A 4,862-nucleotide genomic window follows, 5' to 3' on the forward strand; every position below is an offset into this window, starting at 1 on the left:
TCTGAGGTGGTTGGAGCCACTGGTATGGAGGGGTAGGTGTCTGAGCACTTGTCACTACCTGACAACTGTCAGGCATCGCTGCCTATGGGATCCGCCCTGTCACTTCCCCCATGGTGTGGGTATTAGCAGTCACATTTTAAGGACATAAACACTGAGACCTATTTACTTACTTAGAACTTTGCTTTTCTAGTTTACCTAGAAAGGAATCAACTCTACCGCCAGGCATGTCTAACCACTTTCTACTGCAATACCACTACATTGCCACCTTCAAAGCTCATGTTCAGGAGCTGTGCAATTGAGTTACAACCCCCAACTCCCCCCACCCCCCCAAAAAAATCTCATGGTTATCCTCTGTCAACATTTTTCAACCACCAAGAAAAAATATAGCCAATGTAATCATTTCTATTGCAGTGGGAAATCCCAGGGCTGATTATTTCACTACACATGAAGTAATTATAGGGTCACATCCTCCTGTGTAGAGCCAGAGGAGACACACAGTGATGTGTAATAGGCTTAGGAAGATTTGCTGCATATTTCAATCATGGAGTAGTTCTTGTGACCATTTAGGGTTTAGAATGTCATTCCTGTTCAGACAGAAGCAGGGGGTACCAGTGTTCCCTCAAAGAGTGGCAGCGGCAGCTCTAGAGGTCTGTATGACGTCTATATGCAAAGCCACCTCCAGAGCAGCTTAAAGAAGGAAAGGGCATTCTCAGGCTTGCACATGAACACTTCCCTTTCTTACATATGTTCATGCTCTTAGTGACTTTATCCAGTCCTGTGTCTTTAAACACAATCCAGGTCATGTCAACTTGCGAGTGTTTTCTCATCTTCTAGCGTCTCTTCTCTTCGTCATGGATACACACATGCCCCGTTAAGTTTCCATGGCCTGATTTTAGTAGACTTTAATCCACATGCCCCAAGCTTGCATCCTCTCATCTCAGTAACTAGCAATGGTCAGTGGGTCAAAACCTTTTGGGGAGGGGAGGATTAAAGTTGGTAGCCAATTCATGAACCCATGGAAACCAGTATGTAGGACCAGTAAATGTGGCTTCCTGTGGGTACTGTGAAGGGGACATTATTTGCAGTATGGCTGTTTTTATTTTGGCATGCACTTTGAGTAGCGTCCTCCTCCTGGCTCCAAGGTGGTCAGTTGAATTGTTTTGACTCAAATAACACGGAACAAGTAGTGTGTCACTTTCTGATCCTGCACTCTGAGAGGCCCTGCCTCTGCCTCTGCTCTGACTTTTTTTTGGATTCCTCATGGGAAACAGCACATGAAAGCCTGCTTATTTTCCATGACAGTGAGATTACTGCATGCATGAAGTATCTCAGTGACTCATCCCAGATGGGGTGCTCTGCAGTGCACCAAGCAGCCCACATCGGCTCCAACTACCAGAGGAGGGATGGAGACACCAACGACTATCCAGTCAAGGCACTCAGTGGCTGCAGCCACACAGGGGTCCAGAGTAAGACCACCGGAAGATCGCCACTAAGGCCTTGCCCAGAAGGCTGATGACAGAATTCTGAATAGATGAAATTAGTTTTGTTTTAAGCTATTGTATTATTTTTCTTGTTGATGAGGGAAAATACTTGACTAGAGCAACTCAAACAAGGAAAGCTGTGTTCTGGCTCATAGCTAGTGAGTTCCACCATGGTGGAGAAGGCATGATGGGAAGGGCACAGACTTGGTGAAAGTGTCATTGCCAGCCGTAGGTGATCCTACATCCCATTGACTCGACAATGGATACGAAGCATCGCAGCTACTAAGTTGGGGGCAGTTTGTTGTGCAGTTTGGGAAAGCCAAGCATGAAACCTTGGAAAGGCAAGTATTCTACCCTGGCGTCCGGTGGGCAGGGCCCAGGTTTGGGGTTGGGGGCTTTGAAAATGTTTTCATTTGAATAGGACTTTGGGACTGGTGCTATCTGCATTTTTCTTCAAAAGGAAACTTTGTTTCATTGTTTCCTTTCTCTTTATGTCTTAGTTTTCTTTGCTGTGATAAAAGCCCTGGTCAAAGCCAACTCAGAGGAGAAAGGGTTTATTTTAGGTTAGAGCTAGAGTCCGTCATGAAAGGAGCCCACATACGTAACTACATACGTGCGTATATGTTCATGTATGTATACTGAAGTTTGGCCACTTAACCCACACTGATCTCTCACTTCCTTCCTGCTGAAACCTCCTCATCAAGTTTCCATACTACTTTCTCATCTTCCTTTGTCTTTCTCCCCAACCCCCCTGCAGTTTATTCTCACTGCCAACCCTCTTGCCTTATGAACACACACAACTTATTAAGCATCCTGTAGAGGAACACAGGGTTGCTCCCTGTGTTTGGAGACACTACGGACCATCTGGAATGAATACATTCGAATACAGCATTTGGCACACATGTACACATGCTTCTGTTGTACTGGGAAGGTGCTGAGGGACAGGCCGAGCACATACGGCTTACTGAGGTGCTGCCACACCATATTCCCAAACATTTCACTTATTTGGAAGTTTATGCTAGTGGAGAATCAAGCCAATTTTCTCCAACAAACTGTGCTTTTGCGGGCACGGGGGTGGGCACAGTTTTGATGTTCTCGTGGTCTTGGGGATGCTTCCTGCCAGCTTGCATTTGCTACTGATGGATTGTGAAGCCCTGACTGTGTGATGGCGGAGGCTAGTGTTGTAGGACTGAGCAACCCAATGGAGTAGCATTCCCAGAAAGCCTGGCATACACCTGAGTGCATGGGCGGTAGCTGGCAGTGATGCAATCATTTATGCAGGTTACGGCAGGGCATAAGAAGGGCTCAGAGTCAAAGCCACAAGCATGAGTGCAGCCGAAGCTTCTGTTGTAGCACCACACACTAATTTATGTGCGTATTACATGTGGTTGCAATGATTTGGCGCCAGCCTGTGAAAGGAATACCTGTGGTTTGGGCCCTCACTCGCTATCCAGCCAACTAACTATTCCGACCTTAATAAACTACATGTGGAAAGGCTGCTTTTCTTGTACATCTGTCTAAACACAGGCAGCTCTTTGAAGTGAGGACCCCATCTTCATGCCAAAGCCTGGAACATTCACCCAGTGAGTGGAACCTGTGCTTGGTATGGTTCCATAGCTTTTCTGGGAAAATAAGCTTGCGTTCTGCTAGAGCGGATGCAGTCAAAACAGACATGAGCTATAAGAGGATCCAGGCAGACTACTATGACCTGGCAGGCCAGGCTGGATGGAGCTTTTCTTGTAAGTGTTTGCTGAAGCCTAGCTTGCTACCCACATGCAATGCCTACGGACACTGGAGAAGGGAAATACTACAGTCAATTTGGAGGCCACTCTGGATGGTTTTTAAGGACTCTGTTAAGGTAGAGAGAAAGCTGAGTTTTATTGGAGAAGAGGAAAATGAAATCTACCTTCGGCCCTGAATGGAGAAATGACATCTTGGTTTGTCTTAAAGATTAGAGCATTATGTACATACGACATTGCCTCTTTTTCAAAAAGTTGATTTAGGGGATCTGAAGATCAGTGATAAAGAACACTTTCTGCTGCTCTTGCAGAGGACTTGGATTTGGTTCCTAGCACCCACACAGCAGCACATAACTTCCTATAACTCCAGTTCCAGGGGAGCCTATGTTCTCTCTTGGCCTCCACAGGTAATGACTGTACATGGGCGCATGCATGTGGGCAAAACATTCATTCATATAAAACAAAAATAAACAAATATTTAACAAGGAGTTAACTTAGTTGGACCTGTCAATCACTTGGCCAAGATAGTGTACCCCTTAAGAAGGCTGATTACCTAAAGCCATGCTGAAGAGACAGGAGAAATAATTAGCCTCTTAAGGGGATGATGTACTTTTCTAACTTTTTTTTTTTTTTGTAGTACTGCTTTCCCTTCAGCTGGAGTTTTGGATGGGATTTCCGCAGAAACTACTCTCATGGACAAAGCCCAAAGGGACTCCATGAGCAGAGGAGCTAGCCACCATGGGGGTGTTATTCCTATGCAAAGGCTACTGGACAGGGCTCAAGACTACCAAGGTTGGGGGGGTGGCAGTGTGAGGGGCGAAGGGAAGACATCTCTCGGCCAGATTCAGCCCGGGAGGAAGCTCTCCAGGGAAAGGCTCCAAGACTTCATCTAGGTGAGGCAGCTCATTGAAACTGTTGGGACCTGCGGCCCACTGATTTAGAGCGGCTGGCTGGGGAGCCTATGGGTCCGCCTGTCTCTGTCTCACAGTTTTGAGGTGACGAGCACATGCCACCATGCTTGACCTTTTTTTCACAAGGGTTCTAAGAAATGAAGCTCTGCTTTGCCTGCTTGCCTTGTGGGACTGAGCAACTGCTAGATCCTTGGACTTCCATTCACAGCTGCTGCTGACCTTTGTTGGGAGTTGGACTACAGACTAGGGAAAAATAGGGAGTAACTGGGACCAGCAGGACCAGGCACACAGGAACTCCATCAGCCCAGTGACTCCGGTTCCTTCTGGTCTCTCTGGGTTAGTGTTCTGAGCAGACCTTGGGCACAAGCTCTGCAGCCAGTCCCACAACACACTGAGAAAGCCACACTTCCAGGTGATCTAACAAGCCCAGGATCCCAGGATCCCAGAATCACAGGATCACAGAGACAGCTTGACTCTGAGGAGTTCTAACACAACCAGGATCACAGGAAGGACAGGCTCCAGTCAGATTTAGCAAGGGCAGGTACCACTAGAGTTAACCAGATGGTGGGGGGCAAGTATAAGAAAATAAACAACACAAACCAAGGTTACTTGCCATCATCAGAACCCAATTCTCCCACCATAGGAAGTCCTGGGCACACCATTACACCAGAAAAGCAAGATTCATATCTAAAATCACTTATCATGATGATGATACAGGACCTTAAGAAAGA

Source organism: Mastomys coucha, unplaced genomic scaffold (genome assembly GCF_008632895.1).
Source record: "Mastomys coucha isolate ucsf_1 unplaced genomic scaffold, UCSF_Mcou_1 pScaffold13, whole genome shotgun sequence".
Lineage (NCBI taxonomy): Eukaryota > Metazoa > Chordata > Mammalia > Rodentia > Muridae > Mastomys > Mastomys coucha.